This window comes from Hemiscyllium ocellatum, assembly GCF_020745735.1.
Source record: "Hemiscyllium ocellatum isolate sHemOce1 chromosome 27 unlocalized genomic scaffold, sHemOce1.pat.X.cur. SUPER_27_unloc_10, whole genome shotgun sequence".
NCBI classification, from domain to species: domain Eukaryota; kingdom Metazoa; phylum Chordata; class Chondrichthyes; order Orectolobiformes; family Hemiscylliidae; genus Hemiscyllium; species Hemiscyllium ocellatum.
In genome coordinates, this window is record NW_026867477.1 from 610,310 (window position 1) to 634,571 (window position 24,262).

The following is a 24,262-nucleotide window of genomic DNA, read 5'->3' on the forward strand; positions in this document are numbered from 1 at the left end:
GCCGCCCCTGGGTGGGATTAGACCACAAACCTTTCGGTGAACAGCCGCTTCTGCTGACCAATTGCGTCACAGAGACAGTCAACTGCGCTGGCTACACCATCGCTTAGGGGAGGCTAAGATCAGTTCACACCCCGAGAACATCAGAGTCTATCTCCCGGCCTCTTCAACAAGAGGACGTTGTCTGGACTGTCTCTGGACAATCGATAGGATGAATGTAGATTGGTAAATGTATTTGGTGACAGTTCTGTTCTAGCCCTGAGAATCAGAGACAACATTTCAGAATTCCGTTTTCTCCGACAGGTACTGTCGAACCTGCCGAGTTTCTCTTTTTGTCTCGGCTTCTCAGCGTCGTTCCTGCACATCAGGAATTCAAACTCCTTCTCTCCTCCGAGCCAATGAGAGAACTCGGGAACAGGCAAAACACTGAAAGGCTGGAAGGGCGACGGCCCCGGAGCACAAAGCTAGTTCCTCGTGACATGAATGTGTCTGCAGACTGTCCCCGGTGTCTCCACAATGAATGTCCCAGGCTTTATTACGTAAAAGTAAAACTGATAGACGACAATTGTAATTCTCGGCGGGGCCGGCTGAATTATGAACTCACTAACAGCCTCCCCTAAGCGATGGTGCAGCCCACACTCGCTCCTGCCTCCGTGGCGCAATTGGTTAGCGCGTTGGGCTGTTAACCGAAAGGTTGGTGGTTCGAGCCCACCCAGGGGCGGTGTGTTTGCTGCCTGTTCTTGGCTTTGAAACCGTCCGCTTTTAATGGGGTCAGGAAAATGTTCCCCAAACTGAAATCCTTTCCCCAAAGGGGTTTCTGGATTGAATTAATGTCTGACGTGAGGGAATGCGGATGCTGAGAAGCCGAGACAAAAAGAGAAACTCGACAGAACCTGTCGGAGAAAACGGAATTCTGAAACGTTGTCTCTGATTCTCATTCCACCGATGTTGCCTGACCTTCTCAGCTCCTCCTGCAGTCTCGTGCTTTGTTTTTGACTGAAAGTTCATTTCATCTTTTGCGATGAAACACCTAGACTCGCCGTGTGCAGATATTTAACCCTTTCGAATCACTGTGAAATGATTGGATTCAAACAAACTCTGCGATAATTCACTCTTTCTCTGCTCCACAGGCAGACAGACCTGGGAAGTGAAGCTGTCAGTGTGGTTCTGTATTCGTGGGCCGAGTGGTTAATGCGATGGACTTGAAATCCATTGCGCTTTCCCCACGCAGGTGTGAATCCTGCCGACTACAAAATGAGAAATGTCGCCGAAAAGAAAGGGAGCTTGCTCCCCGGCTTCTTCTTTAAGATTCAAATCAGTGGAGGGGGAAAAATATTTCACTCACATTGGGGCTGGTGGGAAACTGTAACCCACTGCCTGTTCGGGTGGAACAAGCAGATACCCGCAGAGCTTCTTTTGAGGCTATGAGCCAAGTGTTTGGAAATGAGACTAGAACAGTGAGGGGCTGGAAATCGTGATCGAATTGAAGCAGGCACCTGAGGACAAGGGTGTTTCCTTTGCCAGTGAAAGATACTGCTTCACAAAGTTGGGACTGTGGAAGGGAATCAGTGACGCTGATTATCTTTCGTTGTTGACCTTGTGACTGTTCCCATTGCTGCGCATGTCCGTGTTAACGTCAGAACTCTGCAGCATGGTGGCGTTAGATACGCACAGGGCCAGGGGCGAAATGGATGACGCATCTGACTCCACCTAACTGTTTGAAATGCAGCTCACAGCTTCTTCACACACCCCAATTAATCTTTCTCATTGTCCTGAAGCCGTCATACGGTTTGAATTCCCGATCTGCGGGAATGAGAATCTTTTCACTGTCTCACGTCAATAAATGTCCCTCAGAACATCGGTGTCAAGTCACAGCGGAAGCTGAAATAGCCTCACACGCTGCTCACGGGCACATTTTACTTTCCCCAACCCACCGCCCCAACCACTGCGGCTCCTGGGAGTGGAAAGGAAACAATCACCAAAACCCAGTCTTAGCTTTGTGAATCTTCAGAAAATAAGCAAACTTTCATCCCTTCGGATTTTCTATCCTGTGCTTACAGGGATAGGTTTTGTCACTCTTTTGTCGGATATTGCAAGTGGATGTTTTGCAGAAAAGCACCACAATGCAATCTGATTAATCAGGATCTGGATGTTTTCGGTCTTTGAATGTAAGTGTTGTGCTCCAGAACTTTGTTGTTCACAGTTTATAATACTTTTCTTCCCAGTCCCCTGTACCACTTGTCGAAAATGCTTAATTTGCGTCTTGTAATCCTTTCACTGTCTGCTAACGAGGATAGCATTTCCCTGTTTTACCGAAATTATCTTGACCTTGCATACCTCAAGCCTCAAGCTAATTTCACGAGAAACCTTCTCCAGTTCAAAAGCCAACTGTCAATAATGGCTCTGTTTCTTGTCACGTATCCAATTTCAGATCGATATTGTTAATGTCCCTTTTATTCCTTCAGATCCAGGTTTCGCTCACAGGGCATGAACAGAACTGTCACCAAATACATTAACCAATCTACCTTCATCCTTTCGATTGTATTAGCATCATGAATACTTCTCATCAAAATAACTCGAGAGACTTTCATCACCATTTTCTGTGAACAGTTCTACATTAGCTTTGCTGAATGAACCCCAAAAATCTTGATGTGGCTCCTTATTTTCGGCCCTGATTATTCATCTCTCTACGCACGGAAATGGATCCTTCCCACCCGCTCTGTCCCTCATCAATGTGTGTAGTTCAATTCGATCTCCCATCAGCCTCCTCTGTCCTGATCAAATCCAGAGGAACAGGATACGTTGGGGCTATGGTGCGGACAGGACAAGTCCAGTAATCACCTTTCCTGTTAGAGCAATTCCATGAGAAATTTTAGATCATAACTTTGGGTGTGTAGTTGTGGCCGAATACTTAAGGTGCTGGCGTGGAGATCCTGTGGGGCTCCCCCGCCCAGGGTGGTAACCTGCTGGCTATGCTTTCTTCGCCGGCGATTTTAAATGACTTCCTGTTGGTTGCATTATCGCTCAAACTTCACAAAACCCGTCTCAATAAAGTCACGTGTTCTCATGTCTGGGAATTTATTGCCATGTAGGAAACTCGAGTTCAGAACACACAACGTACCAGACTCAAAACGTCAGCTCTGTTTACCTTTCCACAGATGCTGCTCCACCTGTTGGCTTTCTGCAGTATTCTCTGTGTTTATTAAGCACAAGTGCTGCTTTTCATTCAAGAATTTCAATTCCTGTTCTCTGGTAACTGACTCTGGTCAGTGGCAATCGGTTCTTCTGATCGTTAATCTACCCATTCCCACCGCTTCTTCTCCCATCATTACCAACAGCCCCAGAAAATCTCCAGTTAACCTTCTTGGCTCCAAAGCAAACATTCCCAACCTTGGGACTGTCTTCCCACAACGGAAATTCCTCATCTCTGGAAATGAAGCATGGCGTACACTTGGCAAGAGATTCGGACAAAATACTGTCAGTTAGGAAATGGAAAAATGTTCATGAAGCAAAACAGATATCCCAGTCTCCAGCTTTGTGAACCTTTAGAAACTCTTTGGGAAGCGGATTTAGATGAGCCTGAAAGATGAACCGTCAGACTGAGCAGAGACCGTCCAGACACCGTCCCCTTGTTGAAGAGGCCGGCAGATTGACTCTGATGTTCTCGGGACATGAACTGATCTGAGACATTGAAAGAATTGTCGTTCGTGCACATCAGGAATTCAAACCACTTCTCGCCTCCGAGCCAATGAGAGAACTCGGGAACAGGCAAAACACTGAGAGGCTCGAAGGGCGACGGTCACGGAGTAAGAAAACTAGTTCCTCGTGACATGGATGTGTCTGCAGAGGGTGGGATCAGACTGTCCCCGGTGTCTCCACAATGAATGTCCCAGGCTTTATTAAGGAAAAGTAAAACTGAGAGACGACAATTGTAATTCGAGGCGGGGAAGTCTGAATTAAGAATTCACTAATAGCCTCACCTAAGCGATGGCGCAGCAGTTGGCAGTCCCTGTCTCTGTGGCGCAATGGGTTAGCGCGTTCAGTTGTTAACCAAAAGGTTGCTGTTTCGAACCCACCCAGGGACGTTGTATTTGTTGCTCTACTGCGACGCTGCGTGCTTTTATAGGGGCCAGGAAAATGTTCGATTAAAACGGAAACCTTCTCCTCTAAGGGGTTTCTGAATTGAATTAATGTCTGACGTAAGGGACTGCAGGTGCTGAGACGCCGAGACAACTAAGATCAACTCGGCAGTTTTGACAGTACCTGTCGGAGAAAACGTAATTCTGAAATGCTGTGTCTGATTCTCTTTCCATAGAGGTTGCCTGTTTGTCTCCGTTGTTCCTGCAATTTCTAGATTTGTTTTTAACTGAAAGTTCCTTTCATATTTTTGGATGAAACAGCTAGACTCGCCGTGTGCAGATATTTGACCCTTTCGAATCACTGTGAAGTGAATGGATTCAAACAAACTCTGCGATGATTCACTTTCTCAGCTCCACAGGCAGACAGATCTGGTAAGTGAAGCTGTATTCGTGGGCCGAGTGGTTAATGCGATGGACTTGAAATCCATTGCGGTTTCCACACGCAGGCGTGAACCCTGCCGACTACAAAATGAGAAATGTCGAAAAGAAAGGGAGCTTGCTCCCCGGCTTCTTCTTTAAGATTCAAATCAGTGGAGGGGGAAAAATATTTCACTCACATTGGGAGTGGTAGGAATCTGCAACACACTGCCTGTTCCGGTGGAACAAGCAGATACCCGCAGAGCTTCTTTTGAGGCTATGAGCCAAGTGTTTGGAAATGAGACTAGAACAGTGACGGGCTGGAAATCGTGATCGAAATGAAGCAGGCACCTGAGGACAAGGGTGTTTCCTTTGCCAGTGAAAGATTCTGCTTCACAAAGTTGGGACTGTGGAAGGGAAGCAGTGACGGTGATGATCTTTCGTTGTTGACCTTGTGTGTGTTCCCATTGCTGCGCATGTCCGTGTTAACGTCAGAACTCTGCCGCATGGTGGCGTTAGCGACGCACAGGGCCGGGGCGCAATGAATGACGCATCTGACTCCACCTCCCTGTTTGAAATGCAGCTCACAGCTTCTTCACACACCCCAATTAATCTTTCTCATTGTCCTGAAGCCGGCAATAGGTTTGAATTCCCGATCTGCGGGAATGAGTATCTATTCACTGTATCGCGTCAATAAATGTCCCTGAGAACATCGGAGTCAAGTCACAGTGCTGTCAGATGAGGGGAAGCTGAAATAGCCCCACACGCTGCTCACAGGCACATTTTACTTTCCCCAACTCAATGCCTCAACCATTGCGGCTCCTGGGAGTGGAAAGGAAACAATCACCAAAACCCAGTCTTAGCTTTGTGAATCTTCAGAAAATAAGCAAACGTTCATCCCTTCGGAATTTCTATCATGGGCTGACAGGGATGGGTTTTGTCACTCTTTTGTAGGACATTGCAAGTGGCAGTTTTGCAGAAAAGCACTACAATGCAATCTGATTAATCAGGACCTGGATGGTTTCGGTCTTTGAATGTATATGTTGTGCTGCAGAACTTTGTTGGTCACATTTTATAATACTTATCTTCCCAGTCCCCTGTATCACTTGGCGAAAATGTTTAATTTGCGTCTTGTAATCCTTTCACTGTCTGCTAATGAGAACAGCGTTTCCGTGTTTTTCCTAAATTATCTTGACCTTGCATATCTCAAGCCTCAAGCTAATTTCACGAGAAACCTTCTCCAGTTCAAAAGCAAACTGTTAATGATGGCTCTGTTTCTTGTCACGTATCCAATTTCAGATCGATATTGTTAATGTCCCTTTTATTCCTTCAGATCCAGGTTTCGCTCACATGGCATGAACAGAACTGTCACCAAATACATTTACCAATCTACGTTCATCCTTTTGATTGAATTAGCATCATCGACACTTCTCATTAAAATAACTCGAGAGACTTTCATCACCATTTTCTGTGAACAGTTCTACATTAGCTTTGCTGAATGAACCCCAAATTTCTTGAAGTGGCTCCTTATTTTCGGCCCTGATTGTTCATCTCTCTACGCATGGAAATGGATCCTTCCCACCCGCTGTGTCCCTCATCAATGTGTGTAGTTCAATTGGATCTCCCATCATCCTCCTCTGTCCTGATCAAATCCAGGGGAACAGGATACGTTGGGGCTATGGTGCGGACAGGACAAGTCCAGTACTTAGCTTTCCTGTCAGAGCAATTCCATGAGAAATTTTAGACCACAACTTTGGGTGTGTAGTTGTGGCCGAACACTTAAAGTGCTGGCGTAGAGATCCTTTGGGGCTCCCCCAACCAGGGTGGAAACCTGCTGACTATGCTTTCTTCGCTGGCGATTTTAAATGACTTCCTGTTGGTTGCATTATCACTCAAACGTCACAAAACCCATCTCAATAAAGTCACGTGTTCTCATGTCTGGGAATGTCACCAGACCAACTCAACTACCATATAGCTCTGCAGCTCCCCATGGCTTACCCACTCTAAACTGCAGATTGTTGGACTGTGGGTACAAACCGCAGCACCCAGAGGTAAACCATGCACAAAGTCCACACAGACCGTCCCCAGGGGCTCAAATCAAACCCAGGTCCCTGGCGATGTGAGGCAGCAGCACTAACCACAGGGTCACTGTGCTGCCCATAGCTTTGGGGTTCTGCTTTGTCTTTGTAGCTTCTGACTGGCTGTCTCCTCCTGACATTGTTAGACCATGCCCACTGTAGCCTCCCTTTCCCACTTCTCCAGTCCTGAGCACGTTGGTTCCTGAATCCTGGTGCCATCTGACCTCCTGCCAACTGTCTCTGTTCTATGCAATCTCTGTCACTATTCTGCCCCTTACAACCACCTTTCTCCACCCCACCCCACTTTGTTCTTCCTCCCACCACCCAGCCAGTTAGCTCCTCCCCCCAGCAGCCCTCTCTGATCCCCTTTACCTGCATGATTCACACTCACACCTACCTGATCCTGTCCACTGTCCCAATTAGAAGGCTCTGTCTGGAGATGAATGACCATTACCCAGAATAAAATGCTGATTAACTTTCCCCCTGATGTGTATGCAGCCTGGCTTCCAGCTCCAACTCTCAGCCGAAGGTCCTCCAGCATGTGTTTGCTCTCATCCAGAGCCTCTCACCGCCTGCAAAGCAAAAGACAAGTCCCACCCTGCACACTCCAATGCGTGTTGTGTAACTGCTCAATTGTTTTTAGTGGCCGAGCAGAGGCTGATAGCCAAGTTCGGAACCCATCAGGATGGTCTCAACAGGGGCCTTGGGTGACCCCACTACGTTATACACTCTCCCTCTCACACACACAGTCACGCAGACCCTCTCCTATACTCATGGTCTCTCAGACACACACATACAAACACACCCATGCACACACCTTCTCAGATGCTTATACTCCATCACACAGACAAACTTTACCAAGCATGCACATATGCAAACATATACACATGGGTCTATGGGGTGAATTTGCATTTGCAGATACATTCGATGTGCACTTTCTGAGCAGAAATCGGCAGGTAGTCAATCCATGTATTATTTCATAAATTCCTACTTTGGTAATAGAACCAGTCTGATTCAAGATTCGGATACAGACACACTCAAACTTCACACCTTTCATACATTGTGAGAGCTGAGCTGTCACCTATTTTTATAAAACCTTAAGTCATCTCGAGACTGTGACTTAAAAAATGTTCTGGGATTTATACATTAATGAACCAAAACCTGCAACCCATTCTAAAAGATGAAAGACTTAACAGCAATCCAGGTTTTTTTCAATATATAATTTCTGTTCCATGACACTGTGATCTTTCACTATAAATTCTGTCATATGATCCTGCTCCACAGCTACCCAATGAAGGAGCAGCGCTCTGAAAGCTAGTGCGTCCAAATAAACCTGTTGGACTATAACCTGGTGCTTATTAACCTAACTATGATTTTTAATTTTACCCACCCCAGTTCAACACCGGCTCCTCCACATCGTTTTTAGTGAATACGGCCCACACCCTTTACTGCTGCCAGTAAACTTTACAATGCTGATGAAATGGTGCAGTACCTGCACTCCTGAAAAATTTATAATTTTTAACGATAGTAGCTACTCATTCACTGCTCCATCTGATACATGACATTGGAAACTTAGTGCAGGAGGCTGAAAGAAATGAGCAGCTTTAAAACAAAAACCATTTGGAGCTCAAAGCTTTCAGTGAGAGCCTGAGCCCGACGTTAAGTTCAGGTAACCTTTATTGCGACCCAACTTTGTTACAGATTCAGATTCCCCCCAGCAAAAAGGCATAGAAAAAGTAGGTTTTCTTAAAAAAACAGCTGAAGGTCAAAGCGCACACACTCTCCCCACCCAACACCACCACCAACCCCGTTGCTCCTTCAATCCTCCTGCGATGGCACGTGAACACGCTGATGGCTCCGCAGGTTGAAGGAGAGGGTGAAACCCTTCCCACACTGAGAGCAGGTGAAGGGCTTCTCGCCCGTGTGGACCCGCTGGTGGTTCAGCAGGTTGGAGGAATTGCTGAAAGCCTTCCCGCACACGGTGAAGGGGAACGGCCTCTCCCCCGTGTGGACCTGATGGGTCAGCAGGTTGGAGGAATTGCTGAAGGCCTTCCCGCACTCTGAGCAGCTGGAGGGCCTCTCCCCCGCCTGGACCCGCTTGCGGGTCAGCAAGGTGGTGGAATTTCTGAAGGCCTTGCCGCACTAAGGGCAGCTGAATGGCCTCTCCCCGGTGTGGCTGCGCCGATAAGTCTCCAGAGCAGACGGGGCACGAAAGCCTTTCCCACAGTTACCACACTTCCATGGTTTCTCCACAGGGCAGGATTCCTCCGGTTTCTCCATGGCTGAAGCTTCAGCTGTACAAACATGTGTACAGCCCCTCCCCGATGTGAATTCCTGTTTTCAGGCTGTATAGCTGTTACACGCTCCACGCTCAGTGCGCTGCAACAGTAGGGTCTCTCATCTCGTCCCACTGATGCTGAAAAAGTACTCAAACAAGAATCAAAAAGCTTGTTTCCTTCTCACAGAATCATAGTTGAAAATTGTTGCGGTCCTGATGGAGTGGGTGACTGTCAGACATTGATGTCAAAGTGAGGACTGCAGTCGCTGGAGAGTCAGAGTCAAAAAGTGCAGCGCTGGAAAAGCACAGCAGATCAGGCAGCATCCGAGGAGCAGGAGAGTCAATGTTTCTGGCATAACACTTACACCTGTTCATTTTGAAACTTCTGTCTTCAGATCTTCACATATGCTGCAAAAAGAAATTATAAAATTCATCACTGTCAGTGCAGGGTAGAAATTCAGAACAAGCAATTCTACTTTCTGCAGAATATTCTTTTCTTATTCCACAAAACTGAAAACACCATCCCACTCTCTCTCCCCCTCTGTTCTCACTTCGCTCTAACTAATTCTTACGGGACAACCAACAAGGTGCCTTTGTCACTGTATGAGTTCAAAATTAATATGAAAGAAGTCTTCGATAAGCTGTTGGTACTGAGAAGATGACAAGGCACTGGGACTCGATGAAATGTATCCGAGGCTCTTGAAGAAATGGACGACAGAAATTGTGGGAGCACTCGCCATAATTCAAGTCTTCCATGGAATTGGAGGAAGTGACTGGAAATCTGCAAACATTGTAGCCTTGTTTAAGAAAGGTTGTAAAGATATACTCAGCAATTATAGGGCAGCCAGTTTAAATTTGGTGGAAAAGCAGAAATAGTTATTCTGGTCAAAATTAGTAGTCACATGGAGAAAGGTGGATTGATAAGGAAGAGTCAGCGTGGGATTGCTGAAGGGAACATTGCGTTTAACTAACTTGTTGGTGTTTTTGGCAAAAGTTACAGGCTTGACGAGGATAACACTTCAGCTCTCCTCTTTGTTATCCATTCTGGCTGTCCTAGGGAGTCTGGTACTCCTATAGCCTTGACGTTATACTGAATTTGAGGGGATTAAAGCACCAAAGTGTGACTTCAAATTACTTGGCTACACGGGTGTCTCAGTTTTGTGATCGTATCTCTCCCATAAAGGCTGACAGGACAGGCTGTGTACAAGAGTCTGATGGGTACCACCTTCATTAATCAAAAGGGAAAGAGCTATTGATTCAGCACCTCAGTAAATCTTGAGGCAGTCTTGGCTCCTATGCACATGTTGCGATGCATGCAAGGAGATGTTTATATATTCCCTCCGTACTTAGAATTCATAAATTGAAGCCAGTGTACATTTTAAAAATTTTCAAGATTAAAACTACAGAGGAGATCAATATTATACAACAATCCAACAACCCCGTCCCAAGACAACAGGCGCCTGACCCTCACAAAGCTGGCGGCCAGTTGCCTGGGCAACCCGAAAGTTTCGCCGTGAAGTAAACACTGGGCCTGTGGGGCTTTTATTTGTGGCCTCAGGCCTCTCCCTAGGAGTTTGGAAATTCCCCAGCCTCCCTCCTCCCGCGGTTCCCAATCCTACCATGTCTCACTGTCTCCTCTCCCCAGGGGCAGGAGCCAGGTCTTAGCGCTCGGACCTGGCGACCTCCCCGGGATGTTTCTGAAACCTGGTCCTGTTCTGAAGAAGGATCACCGGACCCGAAACACGTCCTCACATTTCTCTCAACACGAGCGGCCGGACCTGCTCAGCTTTTCCAGCGGTTTCTGTTCTTGTTCCTTCAGCCGCTGGCGCCATTCCTCTCCCACACTCAGTGACACTGTCTTTGTCCCATTGCACATGCGCCAACTCACAGGGGGCGGGAGTCCCACCTGGTGACGCCATCATCCGCCAAAGTGGCGCGGTTGGAAGAGTCCTCCAGGAATTCAGGGACAATGGGGCGGGGCGATCGTTTTCCCCTCTCCCAGCCTCTTGAAAGGTTGGTTTCTTTTAAGTTTGAACGTAGTTTTCTTTCAATTTTCAGAAATATTATTCCAGACCTCTGGAAGGCTGAAGCATTGAGAAACTTGCAAACATAAGCAAACGGATACGAATAAAATTCATAAAAATAGGTAAGGTAAATTACGAAATAAACCCAGGCACAAAATATCAAAAAGAATAGCAAGAGCTTCTATTGGTATGCTGAAGGGAACAAAATCGCTGAAGTAAATGTTGGTCCCTTGGAAGGTGAAACCGCTGAGTTAATAGGGGAATACTGAAATAGCAGAGCTGCTAAATCAAAACTTTCCTCAGCTTTCACATTGGAGGACAGCAATACTATCCTTATTGGAACAGGCAAGTTAGAGGCTGTAGAAAGAATAGAACTTAAACAATCAACGTTGACATGTACACTATCAGGATTGAGGGCGGACAGGTCCCCTGAGCCTAATGGCCCACATTCTAATGTACTAAAGCAAGTGGCGGCAGAGATAGTGGATTCGTTAGTTACAATATTCCAAAATTCCTTGGACATAAGAAAGATTAATTGACTTTATTTAAGACTGAGATCGGTAGATTCTTGATTGTCAAGGTGATCAATGGTTACGGGGAGAAAGCGCCAGAAACGAGTTGACTTCACCCTACTATCGTTAAGAAGGTCAAGAGCAGCAGTTACATGGCAGACCATTACCTGCAAGTTCTCTTCAAAGACACTCACCGTTGGAGCAGCACCCACATCTCAACACACGGAGATTACAAAGATAAAGATGGGAGAAACCATTGGAGAGATTTGAAGACTAAAATGAGAATTTTAAAATTTCGTTGTTGCTTGAATGGGCACCAGCACAGGTCAGTGGTCACATGAGCCACAGAGGAATGAGAACTGTTGCCATGAAACAAGAGCAAAGTCTTAGATGATTTCAAGTTTCCAGAAGGGCAAATGCGTAAAATTATTGATTGCAGCATTGAACTAGTCAAGCCTGGAGGTCAGGAAGGGACCAAAGATGATTCTAGCAGCAGCAGCTACTTTGAGAATGGGACAGGCTCGAATGAGATGACAGAGGTGGATATAGGTGGCTTCGTGCTGGCACAGATCAGAAGTTCCACTCAGAATCCAATGCAGCAAGTTATGAACAGCCTGGCTGAATCTGAGAGTTAGAAGGGAGAGGGAGATGCAGGCAGTAGCTCAGGAATGAAGATGGATGCAAAAACTGGAAACCAGTGGCTTCATTCTTCCCAGTGTTAATTGGAGTGGATCCATCAATATGAAGAATCTCAGCAACCAGAATGGACCATGAAGCTGGTGAGTTTTGAGAAGGTTTGTAGCTCAGTGTGAGGTTCTGGATGTAGGTTTGCTCGCTGAGCTGGAAAGTTAATTTTCAGGCGTTTCATCACTGTACTCGGTAACATCTGTAATGAGCCTCCAGATGAAGCACTAGTGGTGTAGCCCATTTTCTATTTAGATGTTTGGGCTTCTTTGGGTTGGTGATGTCATTTTCTGTGGTGACATCATTTTATTGTGATGTCATTTCCTGTCTTTTTCAGGGTGTGTAAACGGCATCCAAGACAACGAATTTGTTGATAGATTTCTGGTTGGAATGCCATGCTTCTAGGAATTCTCGTGCATGTCTCTGTTTGGCTTGTCCTAGGATGGATGTGTTGTCCCAGTCTAAGTGGTGTCCTTCCACATGCATCTGTAAGGATACTAGGGATAGTGGGTGATGTCTTTTTGTGGCTAGTTGATGTTCATATATCCTGGTGGCTAGTTTTCTGCCTGTTAGTCCAATGTAGAGACACCACATCCATCCTCAGGTAAGGGTCTGTTTCTGTGTTGTCTGACTCTAACTCTACTGTACTGGTCTTCACAGCCATTTTCTTGCCTTCCCCAATACCCATCCAATTCATTGTTGTTCAAAATATCAGATGAACTCAGCCTTGAATATATTCAGTGACCCCATAACTGCAGTAAGACATCCCCACTTCTGAATTCCGTTCCTCTTGCTAATATACTGCGCATTGCTTGCTGCATCTGTCTGACAACTGGCACTGATTGGTGTGGAAGAACATGTTGCTGGAAAAGGCACAGCAGATCAGGCAACATCAGAGAAGCAGGAGAATTGGCTCAAAATGTCAATTCTCCTGCTCCTCTGATGCTGCCTGAACAGCTGTGCTTTTCCAGCAACACACTCTCAACTCTGATCTCAAGCATTTGCAGACCTCAATTTCTCCTGGTGTGAAAAAAACGCTGAGACCCCTTTGTCCATCCACACATCATTCCTGATGAAGGGCTTGTGCGTGAAACATCGACTCTCCTGCTCCTCGGATGCTGTCTAACCTGCTGTGCTTCCAGCGCCACATTTTTTGACTCTGATCTCCAGCATCTGCCGTCCTCACTTACTCCATATCCCAATATATGACCATTTAAAGAATGCAACTCCTTTGTGCTACTTTCTTTTTCCACAACAAAGGCTATAACTTCACACTGAGGTACTGTATCTGCCATGTGTTTGACAAGTGGGACACAGACCTGGACCAACTTTTCCAGTCTGTCCCCTCCCTGCATTCCCTCCCTTTGCTTTCAGTTGTTTTACGTCAAAATTTAATTCCAGTATGAAATCAAAGAGATTAGAAAAGTGGGTGAGAAGAGAGAGCGCCGTATTCACAGATGTTGGACAGAGAAAGTTGCAGTCTGTGGTGAATCTCAATCTTCATTCATCGAGAAAGGAGCAGCAGCATCTTGAGAAGCTAATGGTCCACCTTCCGCATTCAGACAATAGGGAAGTTGTGATTGACAGGAAGACTGGACTCCTTCCGGTCCTCCAGTGTTCCTCATTGGTCCATCAAAAAAAATCGTGGCACCGTTTTTGCAGACAGCTACAAGCATGCGCGGTTTTTTTGCTGACACCGAGGAGCACGCGTAGTAGACTCTGTGGCGATGGTGTTACTGACAGAGAAAAAAAGGTAGAGCCACAATTCCACCCCCCCCCCACCAAAAATGCACTCTCTTACAATAGACAATAGGTGCAGGAGTAGGCCTTTCTGCCATTAGAGCCTGCACCACTACGCACACTCTCAAGCACAAACTCACATGCATACAATCACACTCTCTCATGCAAGCACACACACACACACATAACTATGGGGTAAATTTGCATTTGCAGAATTATATTTGCTGATACATGCAATTTCACTCAAAAAGCACACAATCTGCAGACAGTTAATGCAGGCAGTCAATCCATGTAGTATTTTATAAATTCCTACTTTAGAAATGATACCAGTCTGTTTCAAGATTGGGATACAGACAGACTCAAACCTCACATCTGCCATGCATTGTCTGAACTAAGAAGTCACGTATTTTTGTAAAACCTTAAGTCATCACGAGAACGTGACTTAAAAGAAATTGTGAGATTTATATATTAAGGAAACCTGCAACTCATTCGAAAAGATGAAGGAGACTGAACATCAATCTAGGTTTGTTCAATATATGCTATCAGTTGCATGACACTGTGATCTTTTGCTATAAAATCTGTGTGTTATGATCCTGCTCCACAGCTACCTGATCAAGGAGCAGCGATCTGAAAGCTAGTGCTTCCAAATAAATGTGTTGGACTATAACCTGGTGTTGCGTGATTTTTAACTTTATCCACCCCAGTCTAAGACCGGCTCCTCAAAACAGTTTCTAGTGAACACATCCCACACCTCCCAATGCTGCCAGTAAACTTTACAATGCTGATGAAACGATGCAGTACCTGCACTCCTTAAAAATTTACAATTTCTAATGATACAAGCTCCTCATTCACTGCTCCATCTGGCACACAAGATTGGAAACTTAGTGCAGGAGGCTGAAAGAAATGAGCAGCTTTAAAACAAAAACCACTCTTAGCTCACAGCTTTCAATGTGAGTCTGAGCCCGACTGTAAGTTCAGGTGACGTTTATTGTGACCCAACATTGTTACAGCTTCAGATTCCCCCAGCAAAATGGCATAGAAAAAAGTAACTGATATTTTTTTAAACAGCTCAACGTCAAAACCCACCCATTCCCCACACTTTCTTTACTATTGGTCAGCACCTAGTTGTCCCTTTGTAACTGGATCCTTGGTACAGCCTTAACCCATAGAAAGTATTGCTTCACTCAACAATTTCAACCCATATCCTGTACCCAAGTAAGTTTCTCCCTGTGTATGGGTGGGGGGAGCTGTGTAGAGACAACCACACTGCTGTAGGTCTGGAGTCAGTCACGCATAGGCCAGACCAGGGAAACAATACAGCTGGGACGACTGAGTGAATCCTTTCCCCTAACAACAGTTTCCTTCCTTAAAAAGGACGTGAGTCAGTCAGATGGGGGTTTTCTTCGCCCCCAAAAGTGGTTTCATCGTTAAATGCTGAACTCCAAGTTTCTGACCGAATTCCAATTCCACCATCTGTCGCAGTGGGATTTGAACCCAGTAGTCTCCAGGACTGGGTTGTTAGCCAAGTTGATAATGGCACTAGGCCATCATTCCTTCAACCCCCTATAATGGCAAGTGAACTCACTGGTGTCTCTGCAGGAGGGAGGAGCAGGTGAAGGCTTTCCCACACTCCGAGGCAACTGAAGACCCTCTCCCTCATGTGGACCCGCCAGTGGGTCTGGAGATTGAAGGAATCGCTAAAGCCCTTCCTGCACTCGGGGTACCTGAAGGACCACTCCACCATGTGGACCAGCTGGTGTCTCAGCAGGGCAGAGCGATCGCTAAAAGCTTTCCCGCACTCGGGACAGCTGTAGGGCCTCTCCCCGGCGTGAAGCAGCTGGTGCTTCCGGAAGGTGCCCATTTGACTGAATCCCTTTCCACACTCAGGGCAGCTGAACGGCCTCTCCCGGTGGGGACACGTCGGTGGGTCAGAAGGTGGAGGAATTGCTCAAGGCCTTCCCGCACTCGGGGCAGGGGAATGGCCTGTCCCCTATGTGGACTCACTGGTGGGTCAGCAGGATGGAGGCCTGGGTAAAGCCCTTCCCGCACTTGGAGCACCTGAAGGGCCTGTCCCCCGTGTGGCGCCGCTGGTGCCTCAGCATGGAGGAGGCCTGGGTAAAGCCCTTCCTGAACTCGGGGCAGGAGAATGGCCTCTCCCCCGTGTGGACCTGCTGGTGCCTCAGCAGGATGGAGGCCCGGGTAAAGCCCTTCATGCACTCGGGGCAGGAGAACAACCTCTCCCCTGTGTGGACCTGCTGGTGCCTCAGCAGGGTGGAGGCCTGGGTAAAACCCTTCCTGCACTCGGGGCAGCTGAAGGGCCTCTCCTGCGTGTGACTGAGCTGATGAATCTCCAGGGCAGGCGAGATACGGAAGCCTTTTCCACAGTCGCCACACTTACACAGTTTCTCCACAGGGCGAGATTCCTCAGGATTCTCCATGGCCAAAGTTTCAGCCACTCTCAAAATCGTGTATAGCCCCTCCCCGCCGTGAATTTCTTGTTCCAGGCCATATCAGTCTTTCAGGCTCCACACTCAGTGCAGTTCATCAGTATGGTCTCTCATCCAGTCCCACTGATGCTGAAAATGTACTGAAACAGGAACCAAAAAGCTTTGCTCCTTCTCACAGGATATAAGTTGTAAATTGCTGAGGTCCTGATGGATTGAGTGACTGTCAGATATTGATGTTAAAGCGAGGATTGCAGATGCTGTACAGTGAGAGTCAAAAAGTCTGCTGGAAAAGCACAGCAGGTCAGGCAGCATCTGAGGAGTAGGAGAGTCGATGTTTTGGGCATAAGCCCTTCATCTGTTGATTTGAAACTACTATCTTCAAATATTCTGTAAAAAGAGATTAGAAATGTCATCACTGTCAGTCCAGAGTAGAAATTCAGAACAAGCAATTCTACTTTCTGCAGAATATTCTTTTCTTCTGTTATTCCACAAAATTGAAAGCACCATCCCACTCTCTCTGTTCTCACTCCATTCTAAATAGTTCTCCTCAAGGTACTGATTCAGGATCTTACAGGGGCAGAAAAGCAAAAATGTCAAGACTGACATCTCTCTGAAGTTTGAATGACTCCACCTGAAAGTTAATATCTTCCATGACATTGAGATGCTGCTGAGAGTGAGCAGGTCTGAGTTTGGGAAGCAAAAGCAAATGTTAATTCATGATGAACCTGACATGCAGATTCTTGAGGAACAACCAGACACAAAATGGTTAACGCCCCCATGAAGAGTGGAGCAAAATGAGGCATCAAGGCATTAACACTAATACCAGAGAGAAACTGAACATTCAGATGTGGCAAACACTAGTGGAAAGCCAGAGTCATAGAGATATACAGCATAGAAACAGACCCTTCAGCCAAACTCTTCCAGATATTCTAAATTAATCTGGTTGCATTTGCCAGCACTTGGCCTATAAGCCTCTGAACCCTTTCTATTCATACACCCATCCAGATGTCTTTTGCGTGCTGTAGTTGTACCAACCTCCATCACTTCCTCTGGCAGCTCATTCCAAACATGCACCAGGCTCTGCGTGAAAAAGTTGCCCCTTCGGATGCTTTTAACTGTCCACCCCACCGCCCTCACCCTAAACCTTGTTACTATCTAGTCCTAGACTCCCCCATCCCAGGTAAAAGACCTTGTCTATTTACCCGATCCAACCCACTGATGATTTTATACAAGTCTATAAGGTCATCCCTCAGACTCTATCACGCTGGGAAAACAACCCCAGCCTATACTTTCATCTTCACTCACACGGGTAATTAAGACTAATAGCTGAGTTTGCTCCCTCCCTGGATTCACTCCAGTTGCTAAAGTGAACAAATGTCCCTCCCTTCTCTCTCTCGCTCCCAGGATAAGAGTTGCCCAGAGGGAGGAAGTTTCACTCTGAAACTGACAGGGCCACTTTCGCGTTGTGACGTCAATAACAATTCACAAGGGCGGACCAAGGCCGGCACCCGGCCCCCACACTGCGACGGCTCCGGACGCCCTTACTGCGCCTTCTCCAGACTGTCGGCGTCCGGTTGGCCCTCACTGCGCCTGCTCCAGTCGGCGTCCGAGTTACCCGCATTACGCCCGCTTCCAACTGCCGACGCTGCCCTGCACTTTGGGAAAATCCCTTCCCTTTAGAGAATCCCCAGAGTGTGGAAGCAGGCCACTCGGCCTAACGAGTCCACACTGACCCTGCAAAAGGGTAACCCACCCACACCCATTCCTCTATCCCTATTGATCTACATTTACCCCCTGACTAATCCACCTGAACCTGCACAACCCTGGCACTATGGGTAATTTAGCATCGCCAATCCACCCTAACCTGGACAAAGTTAAAAATCACAACACCAGGTTATCGTCCAACAGGTTTATTTGAAAGGAGTTGGAGCATTTGGAGCACATTCTCCACAACCACATGATGAAGGAGCAAAGATCATAACGCACAGAATTTATGGAAAAACATTAGTGTCCTGCTGCTGAAATGATATGTTCAAAAAACCTGGATTGTGTAATCTTTCATCTTTTAGAATGGGTTGCAGGTATCATTAATATGTAAATCTCACAACTTCCTGCAAAGCACCTTTGAGATAATGTAAGGTTTTATAACAAAACGGTGACATTTTTCAGACTGGAGACCTGTGACCAGTGGAATGCCACAAGGATCGGTGGTGGGTCCACTACTTTCATCATTTATATAAATGATTTGGATGTGATTACAAGAGGTATAGTGAGTAACTTTTCAGGTGACACCAAACTTGGATGTATAGTAGCAGCGAAAAAAGTTACCTAAGATTACAACGGGATCTTGATCAGATGGGCCAATGGGCTGAGGAGTGGCAGATGGAGTTTAATTTACATAAATGCAAGGTGCTGCGTTTTCGAAAAACAAATCAGAGCAGGATGTATACACTTTTCACTGAGTACATTCAAAGTGAAATTTAGAGACAAATACATCAAGAAAAACGCCTAGTTCCATTCACTTGTAGCAGTAAGAAGAGGCAGCCCCGTTTTCTCGGAGGGCGAGGTAGCACAGCGATTTCAAAATTTTCATAAACTGGGACATTTTGATTTTTTTTGATAAACATGGCAACCAATGCACAAGAGTGGTATGACGCCCTAAGTTAACCCATCGTTCTTCCTACATCTTTCAAAACTGCAGCTGCTATTGCTTAATATTTTTATTTGTTCAATAGATCGACATTACCCTCAGTTATTGGCAGTATTTTATATTTACATGCGCTAAAGTCCAAATCTAACAGAATGAATCAAATGGTGATTTGCGTTAGTGTAATCTTCTTCAATTCCATTTGAGCAGCATTAACAGGCTATGTAGTCGTGTCCGAGTGGTTAAGTTAATTGAGTTGAAATCTACTGGTGTCTTCAGCGTATGCTGAACTCATCTACCAACTACGTTTACTATCTTCTTGACTCTTCACTTTCCGTTGTGCAAGAGTTCCCAAACAAGTGCTCCTGTTTTACAACCAAACTTGTTGACATCAGTGTCAGGAGAAATTGTTACTCACTGGCCATGTGACTTTGCTTTTTTTTTCACACTGCAGTTTGAAAAAAATTCGTTCTACAAAACAAGAAGGGCTAACACATACTGGCACACGAAAGCGGGGAAGTGCTTAATATTTGCATTTTCATTCAGCAGCGAGATTAACAATTCATTCATTTATTCACAAAACTTAGTAAACAGGTAACAGATGACGATTACAAGGTGCGAAACAGAGCATCACCAGGAAAACTTATCAGTGGAGAAAGAATGCCACCATTGCAGGTAAGAGATAATGCAGCAGCAGTGGAGCATATCGTTGTGCTGAGGGACCGAGTTCAGGAGAAACATGGGAAAGCATAAGAATGGTACTCAGTGAGTTACTCATTCAAACAGACGGTTCAGGCATGATGAGTTGAATGGTTAGTGATGCACCTATTTGGCATTTCAGCGATATTACTCAATACTTCAAACATTAATGTCATTTAACGCGATTAGAGGAGGGAGTATTCTGGAAAAAGGTCATGGAAACTGAACATACACCTCCTATAATCCTCTGACGCTGCGGTGTCAGGTAAAAATGGTAAAACAGAAACAGCTCCTTGAGGTGAGAGTTTGAAGGTTTTCAGAATCAACTTATGCAAATGTAAAGGAGTATATAATGTACATATGAATGTGCCTGGATCGACCTCACGTTCTGGAATTCATTGCATATCTCCTTCCACAACCTATTTTTAGACCATTCTTAGAACGGAAAGCTCTAGACTCTCAGTTGACCGCCATTTTCATAACTTTATTCAAATTTAAAACATCCTTCTCAATTATTTCTCGACATTTTGAGGAAGATGCATAGGCCCTGGATGGCAAAGTGTCTGACGCCAGAGATGGATGTTGTGTATTTCAGTCACTTGTTGCGTCTCAGTAAACTTTACCTCCGATCACATACTTTCACTTTTCATCATGAGCTGGCTATCAATCTTATAATCTTGGTCGATGTTAATTCTCATTACTGTTACGTTACTTTTGTAGGCAAAGTTTTAATAACACTTTTAAATCGACATCGAGTTTCAAATAAGCAGCCTGGTCGCTGATTATCAATTTGCACTCTGACCAGTGACAGCAATCGTCATTAAGACAAGTGTGGTCTTCTGCTATATAGTTTCGAAAGTGTAATCTTGGTCTTAACATTACGTCCAAATTTTAATGCTTCAATTATAATCGCTGTAATGCATGTGGAGATTCTATTTTGCAATACTACAGCATAATGACCATGAGCACGATATCAGAGTGTTAATGCTTCGAGCAGTAACTGTCCTCAGTGAGTTTTATCCTTCAAATGCAAATGCCCTGACATGTCCTTGTGGAGACATGGAGACTGTATGCATGAAAAGCAATATTTTCCGAGCTGCCATGATTTCTGAAGAAGGGTCATTAAAGTAAAACATAAACTCTGATTTCTTTCCAAAAGTACGGACAGACCGGTTGATGTATTCTCCATAATGTTTTGTTCTTGATTCCCAGCATCCTCGGTTCTTTCGGGTTTTCTCTTTAGATTTCCACTAAGTACATGGCGAGTCCATTTGTTTGATAGTTACTTTAGGAATGATCGAAGCTCCATTTCTGAGCGGTATTGAACCACGAAACCCTATGCAAAATCAAACTGTGGTCATTCCCAAACCCTTAAAGCAAACTGTCAGTGGTGATCTGAAGAAACATTGTGTAGCTGGAGCGCTCATTGTTTTCAAGACATATCGCCAATTATAACTCTTCTCTAACAGAGAGTGTCAGAACGCTAAAGAGCGACATAAGCTCATAAGAATTTAAATGTTCTTCGGAAAGCATTTTCTGAATTCTGGAACTTTATCCCTTTTCACATTTCAGAATGAAAAAAAGATAAAATGTAATCTTCGTTTTTTAAAAGTCTGGTCTTTGAAATTGTTCTGTCTCTGGTGGAATCCGGGTTTCGAGACATTTGCAGCATTGTTCTTCGATGTTCTGCGAAAGGAAGAGTTCAAGTTTTCGATTCGTCTATAGTATTGTCCCTTGGTTGTTTGCTGTATGACATTATTCATTATTCCACAGAATTGATTATCCCCAACACTGATCACTCTCTTACAGACTTCCGTTCTGTAACTTGCCTTCAAACTTAACTAATAACATGACCACTGACAGGAAGAGCACACATGCCAAATTTGAGAAGAAAAAAGAGAAACTGTGCTCGGGTTGGTCTTTTACACATTTACTTGGGAAATGGATACTGGAAATTAATGAAATGTTGGAAAGCTTGAATAGTTTATTTTTTTAACTTTTCTAACAAAAAGAACGTAGTTAACATCATACACATAATCGATCATCAGAATGTGTAAGCGGTAATGCACTTAAAACAATGCCAAAATCATGGAATAAAGAAAACAAAAACACGCCTTGTGGAAGTGTTGGCCCTCAGGTTTCCGCGATCAAAAGCCGACACTTTATGCTCTCAAAAGAAATGGCGCCTCTGATCGTCAGTCCATTGATTATAATCTCCAACATTCCTCGACTTCCGAAGAGTTGCAGCGGATTTAAACATAACAAATTTGCTTGCATAATGTCAAGGATAAAGTGGGGCAGAAAGGAGGAAAATATGCCAATGAAAGTAACATTAATCACCATCACAACTTTTATGGACTTTGTGGCAGAATAGATGTGAAGAAAGGTATTAATGTGACTTTGTTAAAAGTAAAATCCTGTTTAACAAGTCTATTTGACTTACGTTTGCTTATGCAACATTCATGGTAATTAAATATTGCCAGTTGATATGATACACTTCCATTTTCAAAATGCCACATCGCTGGTATGTATTGGTATTGACTGCCTGCCCTAATGCGATGTGAGTGTTTGCAGAGATTACTGTACTTCGTGGCGTGTATTCACAGACCCTTAGAGCTTCAGATACAGTCGACAAGTCGTGTGATGGAAGGTGGTACTGATAACAAATAATCATGAGGTAAAGATGATAGAAAGGTCAATGGTAATCTCAAATTGAGAGATGCAGGATTAAGATCACATCCTGTCGAATCGGAGTGAGGGCGAAGTTTGATGGATACACTTCGGTTCCATTTATATACGAGTGTCTCTGTGAGATTATGGTCAGTATTGGAGTTGATTTCGAAGCAGGCGGTGATTAAGCCAGGCCATTGGAAACAACACAAATAAGGAAAATAACCATATAGCTGTCAGTTGGGGAAAAAGAAAACAAAATCAAGACAGCATCAAGATTCATCCGACTTCTGTTCCTTGGCGACAAATCACGCTGCAAATATCGCCAAACAACAGTATCAAGCACATTGCAATTTCATCACAAAAGACTCCTTCCTCAGTCTGTTAATATAGCAAGGAGGACACTGGACTGCTGAAATTATAAAATGAAATTTTTAAACTTCTCACCAATAGATCAATGAGTGAATTTGATCGTTTTGTTAATTTGAGCAAAGGGATATTTCAGCACATTCTTTAGCTGATGTCTGAACTTAGATTGTGTCACAGCATAAATTGCAGTGTTTGTACAGCAACTGAGGAGCTGCAGCATGAAGCCTAATTCTTGAACAAACCAATGTAGATATATAGATTCATATCCAACATTATACATCCGATTCCAGATGGAATAAATCATTATCATTGACCATAAGACAATGAAATTTGACGAGATAACGAACAGTAAAATGATAGATTTCTTTCGATTGTCCATCTCTGGGTCTCTGGATCGTACACTGTTGTCATGATGGCGGAGTCTTCTGCGAACTCTACTGGTCACAAAAATATGTCTGACTGTGAAAATATTAAGCAACAGAATGAGCAGAAAAGGGAGGCCGGGGGTTGCAATGTGGTGAAGGAACTCGACAGTGATCCAGACCCGAGAGCCAAAAACACCACTTGATACATAACAAAACCAGGGGTTGTTCACCAGCCATTACCGAGGTGTGAGCATAAAATACCAGAAAACATTCTTGAAACAGCTCAGCACAGTCACTGTTCCCAAAATCACAGCCGCCATTTTCTCAGTGCAATAATTATTCTTCAGCTTCTGGCAGCAAATGGCCACAAATCGATCAAAGGTGAAAGTGACTGTGAACCAGACAGAACAGTCAGTGACTGCATAAAGCAGGACAGCGTGGATATTACATATGGGGATGGATCTCAAGAAATAAAACTGTTCCTGATAAACAATCGGAATGTGTCTCATGGTCAGATCGAGGATAATGACGAGTAGATCCGCCACTGCCATGGCCACCAGGTAACGACTAACACATGGAGACAATCCACAATTTGTATTAAGCAGGATGAAGATCGTTATTGCATTAACTGTCAGAAAGATAAACAAATACGTTATATACATCAGCCTGGAGACAACGATATCAGTTTGATTGAGGACCTATATTTTAAAAAGTTTCCGTGTATTTAGTGATTAATTGAAGTAGTTCGAGTTGAAATAACAAACGTGAAGAACTTAATTATTTCAATAAACATAATGAAAAACCAAAGATCACTCCCTTCGTAATACAAAGACACATATCAAAAGGGAGATGATTTCGAGATCACTCGAGAACCAACAGGGTTCACTGCTTTACATTTCCAAATATAGAAAGTAAAACCAAACTTTTGCAGTCCTGAATTATTCTGGCGTAGTTCACTGAAGACGTTGGAGATTTATGTCATTTGGACCAAATAGTAATCAATACTCGACAGGTAACGACATAAACATACACACACGAGATGTTGTGGGAAGACCTCTTAATCACGTGTTCACATTATGAAGGAATGTCTGCTTCTCACTGGACAGGATATCTTTACATTGCAGCTTGTCACTTAGCTTGTTTAACTGACTTATGGGTATTCAAATATATTACAATTAGTGGAATGTTCTAGATAATTTCAGTTACGTTTTTGTTTGAACTATTCCTTGATTTTTCAGAAACTTAGGTAAAATTAT

At 44.6% G+C, this 24,262-nt stretch overlaps 1 protein-coding gene and 1 non-coding gene across 2 annotated transcripts in view; one reads left to right on the forward strand and one right to left on the reverse strand.

The window, feature by feature from the left end:
* Positions 1-24,262, reverse strand: part of LOC132807201 (zinc finger protein 229-like) — a 427,695-nt gene that overhangs the window by 203,522 nt on the left and 199,911 nt on the right. The gene's annotated exons all lie outside the window — the stretch shown is intronic.
* On the forward strand, positions 645-718 carry trnan-guu (transfer RNA asparagine (anticodon GUU)). Its single transcript has one exon. It is a non-coding gene; the product is annotated as a tRNA-Asn (tRNA).